General features: G+C 32.6%; 1 protein-coding gene across 1 annotated transcript in view; it reads right to left on the minus strand.

Annotated features, from left to right (window-relative positions):
- LOC118194527 (exonuclease GOR-like) overlaps window positions 1–23,684 on the minus strand; it is a 119,819-nt gene extending 96,135 nt beyond the window's left edge. The window contains exon 1 of the mRNA XM_085810361.1: window positions 23,539–23,684. The gene's annotated coding sequence lies outside the window, so the exon portion shown is untranslated. The remainder of the gene's footprint in view (window positions 1–23,538) is intronic.
- Between the last annotated feature and the right edge of the window lie 1,166 nt (window positions 23,685–24,850).

The raw sequence follows: 24,850 nt of genomic DNA on the forward strand, positions 1-24,850 counted from the left end.
GTGTATAAATTAAAATATTTTATTAGTGAAAACGATGTAATGATACCAAGCAATATACACTCTATATGTAAAAAATATATGCACTCAGAAAAAGCGAAGCCACAAGTACGGAATTCCGCACAATAGAGTTCAAGTAAATAAACAAATGATTAAAACCTGAGGTGAAAAAAGCGTTTTTTTTACTGTGTCTTTCTTTTTTCCGCGATTTCTGATGTTTCCACGAAATCATCAATCTTCATTACCCCTCTTCCCAAAGGGGTTACATAGTGGGGGGGGGGAACAGTGGACCTTGACATCTCCCAAAAGGTAGGAATGAAAAAAAAATAAAGAAAGAAAAATAAATTAAAAGAAGAATTTTTAAAAGAAATAATTGAAAAATATTTACGACCTCAGATCTATGCATGAATGAACGTAATGCTGTATTTAAAAGGAGAGAGAGAAAGAGAGAGATCATTAAACTCAGCAATGATTTTGGCAATGAACAAAAAATTGTTTCCTAAAGTAAAAAATCTGATGTGTACACCACATGACTTCCTTGTACGGAATATTAAATTATACGCATTTCTTCTTGCATTTCATTTAAATTATTGGATTGAATTAAATCTACTTCGTCGACAGTGCATAAACCACAATAGAATAAATGCACTCTTTAAAATTCACTATATTTGTTTACCATGGCGACACTCTGGCGCTAGGTTCATTTAATAATATTTCGTTCATATTATAACTCAAATTGCAAAAAATTTATATCATTTGAAGAATTATCTAAGCGTTGCCACATGTTCTATTCAAATACTATAATAAAGCTAAAACGATGTATAAAACAAATTAAGCAAATAAAACAAAAAAAGAAACAGCTTTTCACACACGATTCAGTATTTCTCATTCAATTAAATTCAGTTCTCACTTCGCGACAAGGCAAAAATACATAAAAACTCAAAATATCTGTATTAAAAATTACGAAGTAAATCTTAAACACTTATTTCCTCGAAAAAATTCCAGAAAAGATTAAGTACGACTTAATTCGCAATAATAATAAATGAATGCGTTATCTTTGTTGTTGTGAAGCCTAGTCTCTCTAGATTGGCAACAAATCTATTTTTCTGCTGTTTCAAATGTACACAAATATGTCCGCCATGTTATTTAAAACTTAACCGCACTTAAACAGCTTTTAAATTGTTGATAATTCTACAAATTTTCTTCGGCATTTCCTAAAGGCATAAAAATCTTAACCAGAAGATAAGAACAACATAATTCAATCAATTTTAAAGCAAAAAATGTACAATTTACAAACATATAAGAGTAAAGAAACTGAGATCACTGTGCCGAGTAACAGAGTGGATATATATATAAATATAGTATTTATGTACGTTTTGTGCGGCCGATTGCAACCAAATTACGAGGTGCACATCTACATGTTATAGCAGTCCTATATACAAAATTTCAACGTTCTGACACTACTCGTTTTTGAGTTATGCGAGATACGTACGTACGTACATACGTTTGTACAGACGTCACGAAAAATTCTCTTCAGAATTAATTTTAAAGCAGTTTTATAATTTTTTTGTAGGAAATGCGTCTTTTATTCTGTCCTTACGTACAGATATCACGGGAAAACATCGTTAATTTGCATTCGATACCGGTCAAAATGGATATTTTCGTTGAAATATGCTGCCTGAAACTTTTCGCGATTACAATACTTCCTTTTTACTTCGTACAAGGAAGTAAAAACAATATTCTTCCAAAATTCTGCATAAAGATTATAAGGTAGTTCTCCCACTTTCCTAGTGTCCTTCGTGGTGTAGTGGTTCTTCACGCTGGGCCGGTATTCCAGAGGTCCGTGGTTCGATTCCCGGCGAAAGCGGTTGCTAATTTTTCATCTCTCTTGCTCCAAAAAAGTTCTAATGTCTCTACAAGGTGAGTTATAATAAAATCTTTCAGAATGAATATTCGTTCTAAAATTACTACTTCTTTGGTCTAAATTACGACTTCTTTGGTCGTAATTGCGCTGGTGCAGCTTTTAATTCTTTCATTTATGCAAATCCAATAAACTACATTTTCCTTATTTTTATTCCGAATTCGATACTAATAGCCTTTTTTTAAAGGGTTATATATATATTTTTTCATTTTAGTTCCACTAATGTCTAGAACATTCATATTGATTAATATAAGATGTGAAAATAATAGCTAATAGTGTAGCAGAATTACAAATGGAGTGAAACTTAAGATTTCAAGATGAGCCTAAACTAAGACACTTCTTCAATCTAACCAAGACCAGGGATAAATAGAATATATCCTCTAAGTCCTGACGAAGACTACAGTCTATCTATCATAAGAAAAGCTCTCGCCGGTTAGTCTGCAGCTGTCTGTTGCCGTAGAATTGAGTCTTGACCCATTTCCATGGGGGTGTCTTGAAGACGAAGGACAACTCTTTACCCTCAGCCAACAGTCGTCCAAAACAAAATAACAATAAAGCAACCCTTGGTTCGCCCCTATTTGAAATATACTAGCCCTGTTGCTATAGCGGCCGCCACCCACCAGATACTGCGGCGGAAACTGATCTTCTCCTAGACAGACAGTACTGTACAGACAAACATAACTGTCTGTCTACGAGGAGGACAACCCCGCCATAGTGTCTGGCGGGTGGCGGTAGCTATAGCTACAGGGCTAGTATATTTCAAATAGGGGCGAACCAAGGGTTGCCAATTCATCTTTAAATACGCCAAGATGGCAAACTGAAAAGTAAATCTTCAAGACACCCCTACGAAAAATAGGTAAAGGCTCGTTTCCACGGCAACAGACAGCTGCAGACTAATTGGCGAGAGCTTTTCTTATGATAGACAGACTGTAACTTATTCACTAAGACACTGCCCAGCTCTTCTTAATGACTCATCATGACATCTCCTGAGGAGCTGTGGGAGGGGTACTGTACTTTCCGATTTCGCGGAAGCAGGAAGAATTTTGAAAAACGCGGTAAGAGGAATCGCGGAAACAGAACGAATTCTTTATTTACGAGTAGCAATAAAATGAATGTGAAAATAAGTGGGTAGTAGAACCATCCCTGGAGACAATAAAAGCCGATTTCGTTTCGGCATGGAGTCTACTAAGTTGCCAATGTTATCCTGTGGTAGATTGTGCCATAGACCCAGCAACTGCTCAGCGAGCTGGGGCGTATATTTAAGCGGCTGAATTTGTCTGCCCAACATGTTCAAGATCTGGATAAATGGCAGGACAATCAAGGACATTAACACATCGAAGAAATCCTTGGGAAAGTCAAGCTGTATGTGGTCGAGCGTTCTTCTGCTGGAAAACAGAACCTAGACAGACCTGCTAGATAGGCACAAAATGTCGTCAATGAATACTGTAAAAAAAATAATAATAATAAAAAAGTTTTGTATCTTCCGTTCTACTCGGCCGTTTTACGAAATTCAACTTGCGCTTTTCATGTCTCAGAAGCGCGACTTGGCTATAGGACGTAGAGCCACCAAATTTCGAACATCCACAGACCTCCATCAGAATACGTGCACATTGGGGGAGACCGAACTTTAAATTTCGAAAATTTTTTTAGTTACTTCCTATTTTGGTCGAATTTAACAATTAAAAAAAAACTCAGATATAAAAGCTTTGTATTGTCACATGGCTATTTGTCTTTCAAATTTAATAAAAGAACTCAGCGATTTAAGACAAAAATAATATTTTTAATTTCCATCTGCCAGTTTGTTACTATTTGGCGCAGCATTATATATTCAATTTTTCTCTTAAATTTATTCTATTATTAATTAAACGTGTAGAGTCATTAGGATTCTTTTTTAGTCCAAAAGAGCTTTATCCCTGAAGGACTATTGTTTACCTTTTGCGATTTTGCGTTGGTTTACTTTTCAAACTGTTGCCACCAAATGTTAGAGTCCTGCATTATATTTGACGAAATTAAATAATGAAAATTCTGCATAAATGTATGTATATTTCTCGCATTGTGATAAAACAACGGTACATAGAGCCATCGAATTTTGAATGACGTAATCCTACTGCGAATATGGGCATGTGGAAGCCCTAATTTGAAATTTGGAATTTGCTTTATTATCGGTTTCACATGTTGTAAAACTTCAACGAATTTTTTATTAACAAAGTCAAGGATTTCAAAGCGAGCCATGGCAACGTTGTACATAAAAAAAAAAAAAAAAAAAAAAAAAAAAAAAAAAAAAAAAATTATCTCCAGCAGGCGATTCTGTGCATCGGAAATTCTAAAAATATGCTCATTTTAAAAACATTTTGTGATATTGCTGAACTGAATTGTATGGATTAAGTGCGAAGAACGTGATATTTAATAAATAAATATAACACAGAAAAGGTTAAAAAAAACGCCCCTTTGGAGCTAATTTAAAATATGAAAAACTTTCAGATTTTTGTTAATTACTTTTTTTTTTTTTTTAAACGCGGGAGACGAGAAAAATGTGCATTGCATTCGCCGCGACGCGTAGTTGGGCCTCTAGAGAATACGCGCCGAGTGTGCTACGTCGACACAACGAACGCATGCAGAAAGAAGGGAGAAAATACCTCACAAGCGATTTTAAAGTAAAAAACGCAGATTCATTTCAATTATTATTAACTGTTAACTGGAATCTTAAAATTCTATTAGATGGATTTATTAAAATCATTACACATATTTTTCTTTAACTGCTTTAACCTTTCTAAAAACTCAATATTTTCTTTAAATTTCCACAAGAACTGTTTTAAAATTCGATGTAAGGTATTTTTGTATTTGTTAAATCCTTCTCGTATTTTTTTTTTTTTTTTTTTTTAATTGGCAGATCATTTATGGCAGAATTCTGATGTTAACAGCATTGTATAGAACAAAAAATAATCCTTAGAATGATTTTTTTAAAAAAATTTTTTTGGAATAACTTCAAAGAATTTTTAGCGTTTTTTTTTTTTTTTTTTTTTTTTTTTTTTTTGTCCTCTTTAAAAAATCGTTATCTTTTCTTATGTGTCATTTTTTAGTTAATTGGGATGGAATTTTAAATGAAAAGAATCAATTCTTTCTTGTTCACAGTCTCATGACTTTAGATGATAACGACGCTGTATTTTTAAATCAAACACATGCATAAAATAAATTAAAATGCATTTATACCACTGAATCGATGAAAATAGGATATGTCATCCAGAAACCTTTGCCGCATTAATTAGTAGAAATAAATTTCCTACGCTCAGAGGTCATAATTTTCTTTCTTTATCTCTTTTCAGAACTCCGAAGTAAAAAGTTAAAAATAAAATACACTAAAAAAATGCTTTTAAATTATGCGATTTCCTTCAAATGCAAGAAGATTAAAAGATAACATTTTTTTTTTCAACTATCGTGATATTATTGGTCTCATATAACTAAAAAGAAATTCGTGGCCGTCCATATACGAATTTCATTAGAACATGAAAAGAATTTCAAGTAATATTTTAGAAATAATGTATAAGAATGAATATATTCAGTTTACGTAAATTCCTGCTTGTATTTTGATTTTAATTCATCACTTTTAACAGCCTATTCATTTCCTTTTTAAGCACTTAAGAGTAGAATATTGTAATAGCTTAAAAGAATTTTTAGGGAATTTGATTAAAATATATAATTTGAAAAGTACTTTTATAGCTTTTATTTATCTAATTTTTGAAAATCTCTCTTAATTAGTTATCTTCTATCTCTAAATCTGCAGCTTGGGGATTTTCATCAATATCCATACAAGTGTTTAATTCCTCACAATTCATGCAGCCGGAGGCTTTTTTAACTCTTCATTTTCTTTTGTTCACCATTTTTTTAAACGACTGGCATGCTTAAAAAAGACTTTTGTCATTTCTGAGACTCGGTTCCAAAACTTAAATATTGCCTTAAATCCAAATCAAGATTCTTGGCACCTTAATCTTTTATTTGGCTTCTCAGATCTGCCACTTGGCGAACTCTTTGCTCTATTTCGACCTTATCTGGAGATTTTATCTTTTATTTGGCGACATTACTTCACTTTAAAAATTTCATTCTCTAATATTCTGATAACATTAACCGACTAAGCCATAAAATAAGCCATGTAACTTCCATGTTTTAATATAAAAATGGGAGGGGTTTCGGAAATTAGATAGCAATATCTGAATGAATACATTAACAGCGTTCACATTAAATGGCGCCTAATGTACTCTGCTTTTTTAAAGGTGCTAAGTGACCACGTAATACTTACACGTTTGTCACGTGTCCTCCATAAAAGTTTTTTTTTTTTTTTTTTTTTGTTTTTGTTTTTGTTTTGTTTTTAATGTTTCACGAAGAGAGTTCTATGAAATTACTCTTGAGGGTATTTAATAATCAATGTACTCATTACTCACACACATACACACACACGAGTACAAAAAATTAAGATTTTTAAATTACGTCTAAAGGGGCGTATTTTTAACGTTTTGTGTGTTACATATTTATCAAATATCATCTTCTTCGTACTTAACCGATAAAATTCAGTTGAACAGCAATATCGCAAAAAATCTTAAAATGAGCATGTCTTTAGAATTTCCGACACACAGTTCCGCGCGGAGATAAAACTTTTTTTTTCCCCCCTTTTTTTCCCGTGGAGTGTTGCCAATGCATACATTTACGCATATTTTTTATTATTTAATTTCTTCAAATATAATGCAGGGCTCTAACATTCGGTGGCAACAGTTTGAAAAGTGAAATGGACATTTATAGTGATTCAACACAAAATCGCAAAACGAAAACGATAGTCCCTCAGGGACAAAGCCCCTTTGGACTATACACTTCTATACTCTCGTTCTAGTGCGCCAATTGACGAAATTTAACTCTCGTTTTTCATGTGTCGAAAGCGCCATATAGGATATCTATTAGATTTTTATATAGCATTACTTTAACATAGGTATTTTGACTCAAAATTGGACTTTTCTGATATGACATACTTATTTTTTTTCTCATATTTCGATTCTAGGATTCAAATTATGGCAAAGTGCCAAGTTTTGCAAAAATCGCATTAGCCAGTTTTTAAAGAACCAGCTCCTAAACTTTAGCTCCTCAGAGTTAATTGAATTTGGTACATATTTACGAATCTCTCTTTTTATTTTATTAAACTTATTTGATTCCTTCTTTTCCAATTCGAAATTTAGGTTTAACCCAAATAAAATTCGCAGCTATTTTCTGATTTGCTTCTAAAATTTATATTTTTCAGTAATTTTTATATACCGTATTTGCCGGTGTATAAGACGCAACGGCCTATAAGACGCATTTTATACACATTTTTGAAAGATAAAACTTTTTTACTGATCATTATAATTCAGTCAAGTTCTTACATTTTCTCAGTTGGGGTGGCTCGAAATGCTTCTCTGCAGCCCTGTTTCCATGTTCTTTAGCATACGCAATCACACGTAGCTTGTATGCCCACGCTAATGCCCAATGTATTGCCTGGGTGTATTGTAATGTCGACGATGTTTTTGAGCTGTAATTTGTCAATAAATTTAAGAACACTGAACAATAGAAATTTCACACACTTAAAAAACGTTGACAAAAACTGGGAAGTTTAAATGAACCCAGCTGTGATGGGCGATGACAGCGCATGCGCATTCACCGAACTTACGTAACTGTAATATTCCCACACTTCGCAAGGAAACAAGAAAAAAAGTCAACGGAACTCCGAATAGGGAAAATTTCCAGGAATGAAAGTAATCAAAAACTGAAAAAACGTCTTCTATTTTCAAAGAAGAAAAGTGCGTCTTTACACGCCGGTAAATACAGTAATTTTCGAAAAACATTTGGAATTATATATACATACAATTTTTGCGATCGTTTTAAAGTAGACGTACTTCTAAGCATACCTGCAAAAAAATTAGAAATTTTGATTCAAAATTTCCGAATATATATGTGAATTTATAAAATTCGGCATACATTAAGACCCCGCTTGACGCGGGGGATACGTTCCATCAAAGTAGAGCGTAATGCGAAACAGCGCTAAACGAGGCTATCTTAATATGTAAATAATGGGGTTAGGGGAAGACGGATAAGAAAATTGGTTAGGTATTAAATTTAATAATTTTTTTTAATAAAAATAAAACCAAACATTATTTCTTACAAAAATGAAAACGATGTAAACGAATATACTCATAAAAACGAATAAAATTCTCAGTCAGTCAGATCATTCAGTCTATTCTGTGTTTCCAATTTTCTGCCTTTTTGTCAAGAAAGCATTATGATAGATTGGCTTAATGTCATATTGCGTTCAATTTCGTCGTCAATCCATATAGACAGTCGTTTTTCCATTTCCTCTATAATGTTATTTCTAGAACTGGTAATTCTAGTTGCAGAGCTTGACGTAGCTGCAGTTGCCGATGACAGTATTTTTTCTTTATTCTTAAGAATTGTCCTTATTGTTGAAGTTGTCAAATTCAATGCAGTACTAATTTGAGACTGACGTTCACCAGAAACTAATCATCTAATCACTTGCATTTTAGTGTAGAGTGAAATGCTTCTTCTGGTTTCTTTCTATTTTTGTTTTTTATTATCACCCATGATAAAAACTAAAGATCATAATATTTGTCACTGTATTAATCGTTATAGTATTATATAAATTTATACTTATAATTATGTCAACAAATGTTTCAAATGATAAAAATGCGTCCGTACAGCACCGCACCAAACACGAAACACAACTACACTGTTTCGGATATGTTATTTAGAAACCTAGCGCTGCGCACAATTTTGGGGAATACCCGGATTGAAATAAAAGAGCGTTAAACTGAAACAGCGCTAAACGAAACAGCGTTAAGCGGGGTCTTACTGTATTTGTTATAAACGACAATAATGTCAAATGTGCTTTACGTACATTATTAAAACTATTTGGAAGAATGAACGATGCAGTTTTTTTTTTTTTTTTTTTCCCGATCGAGCACAACGAAAGGGAAAGGAAAGCAGGTAACTGTACAGTAAAAGATTTTCGCCCGTATTATTCTGTATAGGACAGTAGCACGGCGGATTTGCAACGCGCAGATCAACCCTCCATTCCTCAATAGCAGATTGACATCCTGAGCGGTCTCTGTACCATAGACCGCAGATGGACTGTCCGAGAATTATCCTTAGAGGTTAGTCTGAGTCATCAAACGGTGTGGCGCATAATAAAGAAATCTCTCAAGATGAGGCAAATTGCTTCCCGCTGGGTCCCACATCGACTAACAGAAGTACAGAAATGACACCAGGGGCAGGGACAGGGAAAAGTGGACGGAGCACCAGAACATCGTCAGTGACTTTTACAGGTGTTGCTCCGCTGCACTACTGTACCCCGCTAGGCTTTTAGTTGGCCCGCATCGGATGCTAGCCTACCAAGACATTTACATAGTAATTTTACATCAATACTAGACTTACGTATTGAATATACAATTACAAAGACATAGTATACAATTATTGCAAAGAAATTAACCTATTAACAAAAGTTGGATTATGGCAGATTAATATAACATAATTACTTCAAACATACATACAAACTTTCATTGTACATTGTACTTCATACAAACAATATATTTACATTAGTATATCTAGTTACATCGAATTAAAATAAACATCATTTTAAGTAACTAATTGAAGTTTTTTTTTTTTTTTTCATTTTATTATACTTAGTTGAATTACTAAGGCGAATTCTCTTATTAATACATTTCCTTTCATTTTTTTTTACTTGTTACACACAAATGCATCTGCACTGAAGTCTTACATTATTATTTTTGTAAATTAATGTATCATAAATACAGAAAATATACATTGGAAAATCACATAATACTTACATTTACACTAATATATCTAATAGAGTCGTATATTATTTTTTAATTAATGATTTAATTATTACAAGATTTTTCCCCCTCATCTCATAATACAGTCCAAATTCTTAATGTAACTATTTTATAAAAACTATTTATACCATATTTAGTCTGTTTCAGACATTTGCAATATTTCTGAAATCTTGCATTATTTTTGCAAGTTGTAGAATAAGAGGTATTTATACAGATGTGATAACATCTTGACATATGTCTTCTCTTTTATATGCGAAAAGTTTCTTCATAATCAAGGAAACCTTTTGTTGTAATTGAGGGATCGTTAGCATGCATTTAATGTACTCAGGCGTAATTTCTGACCTTCCTTTGCAGTGTAGCTCTTTTGTGAGCTGGCACTTGAAAATATAGTGTTCTGGGTCTCCCTTTTCCCCACAAACGCACTTGTCTGAATCGCTCAAATTTCGTGCAAAGTAGTACGTGGGGAAAGGACCATGTCCAGATAAGAATATGTTGATGAAGAAGTTATAAGAGATTGGATCATATGTGGGTTTCTTGTAGAAGTTGAAAAGCCTTCTACCTACTTCTGCATTTTCCCATTCAGTTTGCCATTTTTTTAATGTAATTTTTTTTCAACATATGTTTCACATACGATTTAGGGAATGGGACATTGATTGGAGGTAGAGATGGGTCTTGAGCTGCATTTTTAGCAAGCGCATCTGCCCTTTCATTTTGGGCTTGTCCAGCATGCGCTTTTACCCACTTTATTTTTATAGATGTTCTCTTGCGCTGTGATAATAAATCGTAGATATCTTGCACTATTGATGATTTGTTTCTTGCATCATCGACAGCTATAATTGCCTTGGCTATCACTGTAGATGGTAACATATGTTAGATGCTTTTGATGAGACCATAGAAAATCATAGACCATAGAATTTTAAAGCACTATCTGCGTCCGGCTATGCGGCGCAAACGTCCGCGTTTATTGCAGAACAATCTGCATGACAACGCTCCTTTGCCATGTCGCAAACAGTGTCACTCTCCTTTAGCGACGGTGGCAAAAGGAAATCCTGGGACACCCTCCCTACTCACCCGACATGAGTTCTTAGGACTTCAATCTGTTCCCGAAGTTGAAGGAACCCTTCCGAGGTCACCGATTCCATGATGTTTCATCTGTACTCTACGCAGTAGGGCGCTCGGTCGCTCACATCAACAATCAACACCTTGCCACTGGTCTACAACGGCTTCCTGACATTTGGCCAAAGGTTATAAGCTTTGCTGGTGATTACATAGAAGGAATATAATGCAAGTTCATTAAAAATTGATTTATACCGATGTTGCCATTACTTAATTTACAGCCCTCGTACAATTATAAATGGATAAAAGTAGGTTTACCAATTACTTTTAACTTTACATTTTACTCATAGATGGCACCACCACGCTAGGCAATCCCCGATCTACAGCCGTGATGCATTATTTCAAATCCTCGTACTTACAAAAAATTTTTTTCCTTCTTTTTTTTGTGACATAAAAAAGATTGCTTGAAAAAAAATTCAGTGTTATATCGTTGGTTATATTCTAAACTACACTAGTGTGCAAAAATTAAGGACGAGACGGTTTTTTCAATATAACTTTGTATAAAAGCTTTCCAAATCAACACATTTAATACCCTAAGATCCCCAATACGTAAGGACATGAGTAATGTAAGCAACACTTACTAAAAGAAAATTCAGAGGGATAAAAAGAAGCTTTATTGAAAAAGTAGCAATGCGACTGAAGGAGCGCAATGCGACTGAAGGCCGAAACATCCCTGTGATGGGTGTCCAGCAAGAAACATCCGGTCTTTAATAGGGGATATGATCTCCCCTGACTGCTAGGCAGGTTTCACAGCGTCTGCCCATGCTGAGAATGAGGGTGTCAATGAGTTGTTGAGGCATTGCTGCCCATTCTTGCAGATTCGAAGCTCCGGAATCGTTACTGGTGGTAAGGTACGAGCTGCCAAGCGTCTGCCTAGAAAATCCCATACATGCTCGATGGGATTGAGATCTGGAGATCGTGCCGGCCAATCCATACGTTCAATATCCTCACTCTCTAAGAGCTGTTCGGCAGCTACTGTGCGATGACATGGTGCATTGTCGTCCATGAAAAGGAACATCGGACCCATAGCGCCTCTAAAAAGACTCACATATGGAAGAAGAATCTCGTTACAATAACGGGTCCAGTTCACTGAACCTGCGTCGAAGATGTGAAGGTCTGTACGACTACCAAGCATGATGCCTCCCCAAACGAGAACACCGCCACCTCCATACCTGTCCCTTTCAATGATGTTCGAGGGATGATTGCGGCTTCCCCGCTCTCTCCAGATGAGTATGCGATCAGAATCGCTACTCAGACTGAATCTGCTCTCATCTGTAAAGAGTACTCGTCCCCATTCATTGTCTCTCCAATTCCGGTGTTCTCGGCACCACAGAGAACGCCTTCTCCGATGGGCAGGCGTTAGAGGTGCAAACCGTACAGGGCGTCGTGCAAACAGACCATCACCGTGCAGTCTTCTGGCCACGGTAAAACGCGATATCGGTCGTCCAGTCGCTTGTGTCGTGTGTCTAGCGATTTCTCCCGCTGTCTGCCGCCTGTTTCTTCTGGCCTGTAAGGCAATATACCGGTCATCTGCGGGTGTGGTTCCTCGTGGACGACCACTACTAAACCCCCGGATAGCTGTTCCTGTAGTTTCAAATTGTCTCCAAAGTCGTGAAACGATGCTGTGAGCAATTCCGAACTCTGAAGCCACACGTGTCACACTGCGGCCTTCCTCCAACTTCCCAATGATTCGACCTCGGGTAAAAGCATCCAGATGTCGTCTAACAGATTGATTATTGGCCATTTCTCGCTGAGGCAGCAACTCGGTGTGATTTTAACTGCTATACGGCGTGCAATCTCTTTGCCAGAAATACTGATCTTACACCGACAACATGCTTTATACTACTCAGACACTCCCCCATTACGTCTACCTGTATGTCTGCGCATGTGCTACCGTACATCACCTTACTTAACCTCCTGATTGGTCTTTCTGTCCGCTCTGCCTCTTCGTTCAGCTGATATGCTAATTTTTCGACTTCGTCCTTAATTTTTGCACACCAGTGTATTTACGCATTTTATTTTTATTTTTTTTTTAAATTTTTAATTTTTTAACCAATGAAGTCAGCACCGGAGAAGACTCGTGCTATTTTTGTTCATGAAATCACAGAAAGAATTTTACTGATAAAAAAAAAAAAAAAAGGGACGGTGCCCACAACATTTCTAGTGATAGAAGTGATATTCCAGTCATACGCAAAGGTATATGACGTTTATTGTCAAAAAGTGAAAATTAATAAAATCTTGTCATGTGTAAAACAGAATTTTTTTCCATGAAAAATTATTAAATTAAATTAGTTTTAAATTTTAATTTAATTTAATTAGTTTTATATTTAAATTTAATTTAATACATTTTCATTACATATCATTGGATCCACTCGCGGCCGAGCCGTAAAGTCGCTGAAAACTGGTAGTTCCAATTTGGTTCGATTCCAGGCAAACGGGCTGTTTGTATGGGCGCTTTCGTGGTTTTCCCCTTCTGCAACGTATATAAGAGCCATTTTCCCTAGAAAGCACTCCACAAAGGCCACCCTTCTCTTAGGCAGATAGATTAGTCTGCTTTGCCGTAATCTCAATAAACCAACCCAAACCAAGCCATCGCATATGCACTTTTTAAAATGAAATAATATGCTAAAAAGGAATATTTGAAGATTTTTTTACAGTTCTTCCTGATTATTTTAGATCCGGAACCAATCTTGTTTTTTTTTGCATTGTAATGTTTATAACTATTTTGTCTAGGCTTAACTTAGTAGAAACCTTATCAGGACTACTATTTCTTCTAATCTGCTAGGCGAACATGATGTGTCCTGACTAGACAGTGAGTATGACTACAAACTATGTCCTATGGAGTATAGCAACGATGACAAGACGAGATGGGTTAAATTATCCTTTATTTTCCACGAAATTACAGGCGCTCCTGCACTTAGTAGAAACAACGCTCCTTGCCATGTCGTCGGATACAAAGACCAACCACTTGTGGTCTGAACGTAAATATATAAGAACTACTGACTAACTAAAATTTAAATAAACGCTAACTTGAATACTTTACACAAATGACTAACACTAAGACTGGCCTTTTAAATTATTACGTATGTAGTACGCAAACTACAGAAAACTATAATACGTCTTTAGCTTTCGAGAGGAATAAAACCTCTGGCATTAAAGGCGGACAGCAACTGATGGCAAGCTCGCGTGAAATGCAGCGGCAAGGCGGCTCACTTTCTCTCCATCCAACTCTGCTCTTGGCAAAAAGCCACAACTTAATACTTAAGCGTTAGCAAATACAATTTGCATAAACAAGTTAACTAAACAACTAAGTTAAGTTAAGTTAACTAAACAAGTTAACAAGGATAGTAACTAAGTTAACTAAACAAGTCAACAAGGTTAGTAACTAAGTTAACTAAACAAGTTAAGAAGGATAGTAACTAAGTTAAGTTAACTAAACAAGTTAACAAGGATAGTAACTAAGTTAAGTTAACTAAACAAGTTAACAAGGATAGTAAAGATTTAAAATAAAATAAACGTTAGTAAAACTTAAGATCCTTAGAACCTTGTTGAATTATGTAGCGATTTATCGCCGAGTCCAAGTGTGTAAATGAAAAGTCCCAGAGAAGGGAAAACTCATCCCTTATTATCTCAAACTAAGCACCCAGGTGGCCCCTTTCTCGGGCTTACAGAAAAGCCTCCACTTGGTCTTTAACTCAGGAGCAGAAAATAAGAAACTCATTTAATGCTACACTACACTGAAGTTAGCCGAAGCTGTATAAAATTATCTTTAGTGGTTTGCCCTCAATTAAATTAACCGGCGGCACGTTCATCAGCAGGCACGTTCAGTACGGCCCAGCGTAGTCAGCTTTAAACAACGAAGTAGCCTGACTGCAAACACACTCCTAAGCTCTTCTTCTGAAGTAAGCGAAACCTTCCTTTAAATACTCTTTTTATCTCATTTACATGCAACGGGAATAGTAGGTGGAAAACGAGAATCGACAGTAAAGCATGTTTAAAAATTAAAATAGCTGTTAGAAGCTTAACCTCTACAACTTAGATAAAAAATTTTTAACCCAAACTATTTTACGGTATTCTTCAGGAATGCATCGATCGTGTAGAAACAGAATTACGTGTATTTAAATTGCAATATATTACATAGGCTCAAAACACTTTTATCCGAAAAATGTTTAAAAAAAATTTCAAATAGATAGATAGATAGATAGAAAATAAATAAATATAATATACAAATAGCCTTAATGGTATTCATCGCAAAAATATGAAGTAAAAAAAAAAAAATAAAAAAAATAAAAAAAACTGCTGAAATTTATTCCTTTGAAATTGTAATAGAACTTACAGATACGATGTTACTAAAGATCCTCAGGCACAAAAAGGTTGAAGAACTCAATCGTCAAGGTAAACAAGATATATTGCGTGATGAAACTGGATTGATTACACAGCCTTTTAGTTAGTTTCTGGCACTACTGACACAAACGTCGGTTCATCCCTAAGCCCCAAATTTTTTTGTCATCATCCATGATGAAAGATTATTACATAACTTTAACTAGGAAATAAACGCACATTAGTTGCACTAACTAACCATTGCACTCACTCAATCGTCTGCGTTTCAGAAAGGCGTAGGCTCCCAAACAGCTCCAATTGTTTTTTTCTGCTTTAGAAATGAGGCCTTTTGGGGACTTTTCGATGAAAGTTTTCTATCGTCTGCAGAATCAGATACATAAAAAATAAAGGATCTCGCATCACGAAGATAAAAACATGGACCTTATAAGATTCTAAACAAATACGTATAAAAGTAAAAAAGTAGAAAAGCAAATTTAAATTCTAAAAAAAAAAAAAAAAAAGCCAAAATAATTTAAAATAAATTAAAAATATGCAAACATGTAAAAGATTTAATTCTCGAACTAATCTACAATATCATTTAAATTCAGAAGCATAAGCAAATCAGTAGCGGAAGTTTCTATCTTTCTGATCGTGTAGGGGAAGTTTCTGTAGACAAGGATTTCTAAAATACATTGGTTTCTAGATTTTTTTATTATTTTATAAAAAATTTAATTTTTTAAGAAAACGTTTAATTCTTGACTTTACTTGCTTGTTTCTCAAAAGACTTAATTAGTATTTTCCTTTTTGAACTTTTATTCTTAAATGTTAATACTTAAATGTTAATTTCTAAGAGTACCACTTTATTGGAATTACTTTTGGTTTTGACTTTTACCCTTGCCTGCATGAATGACGAAACACGAATTGAATGATTGGAGAGTTAGGTTTGGAGGCAACTTCTCCTTGATAAGTTTGTCTCCTGCCTACTCTACGATCATTCACATATGCATTTTTTTAAAAAATTGTTTAATTTAATTTTAATTTATTAAATTTAATAGATTTATTTTCATGAATAGATTTTACACTTGATTTGCTTATGCTTCTGAATTTAAATGATATTGTAGATTAGTTCGAGAATTAAATCTTTTACATGTTTGCATATTTTTAAATTATTTTAAATTATTTTGGCTTTTTTTTTTTTTTTAAATTTAAATTTGCTTTTCTACTTTTTTACTTTTATACGTATTTGTTTAGAATTTAAATTTGTTTAAATTTAAATTTCATTCCTTGCAGCAATGGCGCAAAGAATATTTAATTAAATATGTATTTAAATTTAATTTTTTTAATTAAACTCAATTTATTCTTTTGGACCTTATAAGAGATAGACTATCCCAGTGGGCGGGGCGCGCGTCACCGACATGTCGGCAAGAAAGAGTAGGGACGATCTGGTTTATTTTAACACTGAAACCTATGGCGTTTGTATCACATAACTCTTTTTAATTATTAAATGTGATACGTTGTATAGTGATGAGATTATGAAAGCCACAGTTTTTTCCAAATAGGATTTAATATATCTCATTAAAGCACTTTTTACTGCATTTCGCGCATTTTTTTCACGCGTAATTCTTGTACAAACATCTTTACTTTGGTAAAACGGTAAAAACTCTAGGCACAAAATTTACGAACTTAATTTTGAGTACAAATAACGTAAAATTAAATAAATTTAAATTCTTAACAAATACGTATAAAAGTAAAAAAATTTAAATTCTAAAAAAAGAAAAAAGCCAAAATAATTTAAAATTTAAAAAAATGTGCAAAAATGTAAAAGATTTAATTCTCGAACTAATCTACAATATCATTTAAATTGAGAAGCATAAGCAAATCAATCAAGTGCAAAATCTATCAATGAAAATAAAACTACTAATTTAATAAATTAAAATTAAATTAAACAATTTTTTTAAAAAATACATATGTGAATGACCGTAGAGTAGACAGGAGACAGACTTATCAAGGGGAAGTTGCCTCCAAACCTAACTCTCCAATCACTCAATTCGTGTTTCGTCATTCATGCAGGCAAGGGTAAAAGTCAAAACCAAAAGTAATTCCAATAAAGTGGTACCCTTAGAAATTAACATTTAAGTATTAACATTTAAGAATTAAAGTTCAAAAAGGAAAGTCTTTTGAGTAACAAGCAAGTAAAGTCAAGAATTAAACTTTTTCTTAAAAAATTAAATTTTTAAAACTTATTTATAAAATAATAAAAAAATCTAGAAACCAATGTATTTTAGAAATCCTTGTCTACAGAAACTTCCCCTACACGAATATGCATATCAATAAAAAGAAACTATAAAGGAACTATACATAATCCATATAAACCAATAAGAAACAAAAAGAACTAATTAAATAAGATTAATAATTAAATTAAATAAGATTAAATAAGATTGATAAGTAAATTGTAACTGTAAAATTAAATAAGATTAAAATTAAATAAGATTGATAGTACGTGATGCTTTGAAATAAATAAGGTAAAATTAAACAAGATCTGATAACTTATTTTTTTAATTTAATCACCATTTTCAGGCAGTGATTTTCAAAACTATAATAACACTACAAAACAATCATTTATTTGATTATATCATCATTAACTTATTAACATTAAAGTGGAATATTTATTTCAGTAATTTATAAAATTGGAAGCATAAAATTTTCTGAGTGTAATGAAGGGGGGGGGGGGAAGGTAAAATAAAATCTAGAAGCACTCAGATTTTATATTACGCCCAAAAGGAACCTTTTTTTTTAACGTTTTGTGTGTTACCTATACTTATTGAATATCATGTTCTTCGCCCGTAAACCACATACATTTGAAAACAGCATATCTTTAGAATTTGGCCACTGAAGATAAAATTTCCGTACAGTGAGAACACGTTGAGTTTATTAATCAAAAATTCGTTAAAGTTTTACAAATATGAAATAGATTAAAACAAATTCGAAATTCAGCCATTCAGATGTCAATGTTCGCGTGGAGGATTACATTATTCAAAATTTGTTGGCTCTGGATACTGTCGTTTTTGTCACAGTGCGAGAAACATACATTTATTCATGCAGATTCTTCATTATTTAATTTCTTTAAATATAATACAGGGCGATAATATTTGGTAACAACAATTTGCAAGGAGACACGGACATTTATAGTAAAACAGCGCAAAATGCCGCTCCGAAACTAACAGCCTTTCTAGGCTACCGCCACTTTGGGCTAATAAATTAAATGAACAGTAAATAAAAAATCTTATGCAGAACTAAAAATAAATTTAAAAAAATAATCACTACAAAATACAAGCAAAATTAATTATTACGGTTAAATACAATTTTAATATTAGAATTAAATGTATAAAAATTATTAAGGAGTCAAAAGTGTTTATCACCATGATGTATTATGAAATATAATTGAAATAAAATTCCTTTATAGAAATTGTGCTACAATATTCATCTATAATTTTAAAAAAGCAGCACAATTTAGAATTTTAAACAAATTTTTCGAAAATTCGTTTTTAAATATTTTAGTATTTTTTACTTATTTGCATCAATAAAAAGCATAAACATTGCAAGAGAAAATTGCTTGTTCGAAATTTTCTATTAGTTCAGATTTAAAATATTATTTTCTAAAAGAAGTAGTTACAAATTTCCTTACGGCACAGGAAAAGCTAAAAAAATATCCAGCCCTGAAAGCATGCAATAGCTTTATAATTATTTAGAACGTTAATTATGCTTGATAAATATGCTAAATTTTTAAAAATCAATCTCAATTTCAAAAAGAAAAATATGGAGAAATTCTAATTTGTGAAATGAGGCGCTACAACCAGCTTTTTCTTGACAATTATACACGCTGCAATAGGCAACCACTGTTAAATTTCTGCAAGTCGTCCCTACTCCTTCGGATGTGATCAAGGTGACAGCCGGGAACGCCTCAGACGAGGGAGAAAACCCATTTGCGGTAGTCTATTTCTTATAAGGTCCATGGATAAAAAAAGATACCAAAATGGCTAAAGCAACGTTTATTCAGCAAATGTATTTTAACGTAACATTCTAAAGACGCTGTTAAAAATCATCTCTCCCATAAAAAGAACTCTTGAAATAATTTTCCATTCTTATAAAAACCACAAAAATTATTCTACCTGCACGGCACAAGTTAAGATACGATAATCTAATAATAATGGTTCTACCATAAAAGATGTTAACTAAATATGGACGATCCAAAACTATTTTTATTTTACTTATTTAAATATGAATATGTGCAGAAAATCAAATAATCAGTCCGGAAGCCATTTGCATAAATATTTAGCAAGAGGTTGCCTGGAATTGAAACCCATGGAGCCTTTTTTCTGTTGTCAGTTCAGCAAACAGCGCGCATATCATCTAACTTAACCATAATACTTCCAGTTTAAGATAACGTATAACCTTTCTTCTTTAACCTTTAAGATAACGTATAACCATCTAACTTAACCATAATACTTCCAGTTTAAGATAACGTATAACCTTTCTATAACCATATAACCTTTCTTAACTTTTCTTTTAAGAATCTAGCGCAGTGGAGCTTTGGATCAACAACGCTTTAAGTCACAAACAACTTTTCCAAACAAAAAATGTTTTGATGGACAAACAATGTCTCAAGATATGATCAAATAAAAGTTGGCAACAAATGGTACTCTGAAATCAGTTACTGCAGTATAGAAAATGTTTCAAAAAGAAAAAGGCGGAAGAGAAGATGTTCCTAGACATTTAAATCGCAAAATTAGTGCAAAATGGCGAAAGGTGCAAAGATTCACAGAACATTCTCAGGTTGATATAGCTATAGTAAGACGTAGCATAAATATTTGCAATGACAATGCCATATCTTGCTTTAGGAACATTTAAAAATACAGACAGAAAAATATCACAGTGGACAAATTTTGAATGGCGATTCTCAAGTAGATGTTAGCAGTGTTAAAAAAAAAAAAATCCAGAAAGACAGCAGCTGTCGCATATTTTTATGAAATCGAATTTCCCTTTTAAACAATAACATTTTGCAACTTTCGCTTCTTCACCATTTTCTACTTAACTTTCCTTCGTAGAGATATGTAAAATTTAATTCAAGTTTTCCTAGTTTAGGGTTGCGTTAAGTATTGCGCACATTGTGTATATGTTAGATTTAGCGAATTCCATTGGTTTTGCATTACATATTTACATAAAGTATCTGATCTTTATGTAAATATGCATAATAAATACGTTGTGTATCTGAAACTTTTACAGCACTCAAACTTGGGTTTTTCACAAATTTTCTAATAATAAATCTCTTATCACGTTTAGTTAACTTTCTCGGTCGACCTTTTCTTAATTTGTTTTCAATCCGATTTTCTTCTTTAGAGCGTTCTATCACATACTGCACTGTAGAAGGGGATAAATTAACTAATTTAGCGATATTTCGAATTGATTTATCACTATTATGGTGAAAAATTATCAATTTTCGAATGCTGTTTGTAATTTCTTTACGACTGCGACCCATTTTCCTTTTTTTTATTATTATTATGACGTAAACAATAAAAAAATTAAAGCAAACGATTTTTTAAATGCCATCACAATGCAAAAATTTTAAAAAGCGGCAAACGGTAATTCTAATTTTGATTTTATCCAAAAATATTTCAGTGTACGAATACTTGTGTGAGATAAAATGTTTATCATTTTTTGATTATTAATTTCTTAAAAATAAAATTTCGCTATATTTTAAAAACATTTCGTGTAATTTTGTTACGAATAGATTATAGATCTTATTATTAAAATCTCATTCAGAAAGTTTACTTTCAATTAATAGATAGAGTCCTATTTCAATGAAAATCGTAGGTGTACGAACACTTTTGAGAGCCATTTGTATTTACATAAAGTATCTGATATGATATCGTTGTAAGGGCTAGTAAATTATACACATTTTTCTCTTGCTGCACTTCATTTAAACTTATTTCCTCGAATTCAAATGCTGCAAAAATAATTTAAAAAAAAAAAAAAAGAAGTAGTCAATAATTAAAGAATAAAGCATGCCAGTACTAAAAGAATAAATTAGCGCAAAATGCTGCAAAATTATAAATTAATTTTAAAAGTTTAAAAGCATTGTTAGATCCAACTATCAGTAATAAGACCCGAATTTTACCAAGTAAATTAATAGAAAATTTTTATGGCAAAACTTCAAATTCTCATACTGTGTAGTTGGATGAAAGTTAAAGGCGTAGTACATGAAGTACTGAAATTATTTTGCGTGAGTTCTGAAAAAAATAAAGAAAAGAAGTAGTCAACAATTAAAGAATAAAGCCCGCTAGTACTAAAAGAATAAATTAGCCCAAAATGCTGCTAAATTATAAAGGTTATATTTTATAATAAATGCTGGTTTTGATATTGGATATTTTATCATTATTAACCAGTATTACACTTACTTCCATATTCTCCTCCGAAACATAAATTGATTTTTTAGAGGCAGAATCTTTACGTAAATTAAAGCAAATTATTACTAAAGCAAGCAAATTATTATAAAGACATCTTATATTTGTCGTCAAAAATTTTCCGTCATATTTAAGGAGAAAAGGGTTAGATAACAGAACTGGCCACGGGAAATTAATTTATGGTGAATTATCGTAACAACGGTCCTGCTATTTCAGGAAATTTTAAAGAAAGAGGGGGGGGGAGGAACTTACTCTACATTTCTCAGAATTGCTGCAAGGCAAAATAAATTTTCAACTACAGTTTTATTTCTTAAAATTTATCCTAAAATATAAGGAGGGTCTTGCATTCCAGCAGATCTTATTTTCATACCTAAAACAATTTTAAGCAAAACAATTGCAATAGGCATGTTAAAGTAGTATTTGGACTGAATACTACTTTAACACGCAGTTGTTTTGCTTAAAATTGTTTCAGGTATAAAAAAACACCAAAATACTGTTTCCGCTATTAACATACCGATACTGCAAATAAAAATTTAATTTTATTCATATGAATTTTATGTTTTTTAAATTTTTCTTGTATTTTTGAAATTTTAATGGTGACCTTTTCGAGATACTAAATTGTAATTAGAATTTGTCAGAATACAAATTTTTTTCTAACTTTTTCCACACATAAATGCGAAAAAGGATCACTCGGATAAAATGTATTTATTATACTGAGGTTGCAAAATTTAAATATGTCCTATTAAAATAAATTCTCATTTTCCCTGTCTCCTTGAAATTATATATAAAAAGATACTGGCTGACCTTGAACAGAACTTGCATTAGCACTAATTTTGTAAATTTTTCCAGCGGTAAAGAATCTTTTAATTTTATCACTCCTTTTAAATTCTTGTAAAAATTAGTACTCCACCAGCGACCGAGCGGTAAAGTCACTGAACACTGGTAGTTCGGTTCGAAACTTGAATCCCGCGAATGGGCTGGTTGCATGGATGTTTTCGTGAAACCCCATGTGTAACATGTAACTGAGAGAATTTCTCTTGGAAAACCCTCTACAAGGGCATCCCCCTCTTAGGCAGATAGCACTAAAGTGCTTTGCCGTAATCAAATAAGCCAAACCAAAATTTGTAAAAATTATGATCGTTATTTTAGCTTACAATGCTGTTAAAAATATAAATAACATATAAATTTCACTCACAAGAAAATAATTTAAAAATAACGTGAACAATTAAATTAATATACGGACACAGCTGAACTTTTCAAACGAAACTCGACAGCGCAGAACGACTGTTGCCAGTAACAAACGCGGGAAAATTTCTGTTATTTTGGTTTTGCAACAGTTTTTATTTTATTCTGAAAAGGACTAATAAAAAAATTTACTTCGATATTATGTCTTCCGATTTCAACTCCTTAGGCATTTTCTTTTCACAACTAAGCAATATTTTTAAAAAATAGCTTAAAATTCATAACAGTTAAAAAATAACTTAAAATTCACATATAAATCTTAATAAAATGCATGCGTTATATAAACTACAATCGAAAAAACTGAAATTTCTAGTGAGAAAGAAAATTTCCTATTACTTTGGTTTTGTAACAGCTCTTCTCGGATTCTAAAAATATTTAAGACAAAAATTTATTTTGATATTTTTCTTCCAATTTCAACCTTTTATGCTTTCATTCTAAACATTATTTTTAAAAGAACATATTTTAGAGCGAGAACATAAGAGCATGCACTTGACATAACAAAGGAAATCAATGTAAACAAAGGAGAACAAACGTTTTCATTATAAATAATTAAACATATAAACAAGTAAGCTGATAATTAAATAAAAGAAAATATTACTTTCTATATTATTATGCAAAAACCGGCATCGCTTGGTCATCAGGTCACTAGCGGAAAAAATATAATTACGCTGATAATAACAAGAAGAACACAGAGATAATTCGCTCACTTTCAACCGATATCTACTGACAATCTTATTTGTGACGGATCTGGAATACACCGGATCCAAGAACATGTGCTACCATCTGGTTGCAGATATTCGAAATGAAGTAAGTGTGAATTTATAGCTAAACGGACGACTGGTTAAAATCTTCTCAACCGATACATTACTCCGAATCGCCCAGATATTAATCATCACATGACAAGGTAAAACAAATAGATTTATTGTTTAGTATAATTTTAACGTTTTCCGTTTATTTCGATTGTGAAACAGTCAGTAAATGCGCCCGTCTAAACAAATAAATAAATAAATAAAGCAAAATTCCGGTGGCAACAGTCTGGAAATTATATTCTATTCACGAACATAATTTTTTTTTTTTTTTTTTTATTGCTTCTTCTTTTATTTCTCGTCTTGTTTTTGCTTATGAGTTCTAAGGTAAGACGAGGAAAAAAAAGAACAAGAAAAGGAAAAAGAAAAAGCAGGTGAAACTGGAAGAGAAAACTTTTCTGGTGAACAAAAAATAAAAAATAAATTTTTCAATGATTACACTTACGTAACATGAAATTTTCGAATTTCCCTTTGGGTGTATCTAAAGTAGTTTTCTCTCTTTTTTGTCTGTCTAGGTTTTTTTTACTTGCTGCACTGTATTATTTACTTGAGATAATTTTAGCAATAATATTTACTCACATCTCTTGTACAATAAAGTTCTTTTATTCAAATTTAGCTTAAGAGAAAGTAGGCTTAACCGAAGCATAAACATACTGTTATAATACTGCCATAGAAATCTGAAGTGTGATGTGAGTCAAATGTGAGCGAATAAATGTGAGACAGCAATAAATATTGCTTATTGATAATAGAAGTTATTTGTGCGGTTTAAACTAAAAATCTTCTTTCTATTGCAATATTGTAGGTACAACAGCAAAATGAGTTTCTCTGTTTTTCAAACCTTTTGCTTACTTAATGAAAAAAAATCTAATGTGTACACCACATGACTTCCTTATACGGAATATTAAATTATACTCATTTTTCTTCCACTTCATTTAAAATTATTGGATTGAATTAAATCTACTTCGCCGACAGCGCATAAACCACAATAGAATAAATGCATTCTTTAAAATTCACTCTAGTATTTGTTTACCATAGCGACACTCTGGCGCTAGATTCACTTAACAGTATTATATTTCGTTCATATTATAACTCAGAATGCACAAA

This window comes from Stegodyphus dumicola, chromosome 2 (assembly GCF_044657685.1).
Source record: "Stegodyphus dumicola isolate Sdum_Otavi_A_Nest chromosome 2, ASM4465768v1".
Lineage (NCBI taxonomy): Eukaryota > Metazoa > Arthropoda > Arachnida > Araneae > Eresidae > Stegodyphus > Stegodyphus dumicola.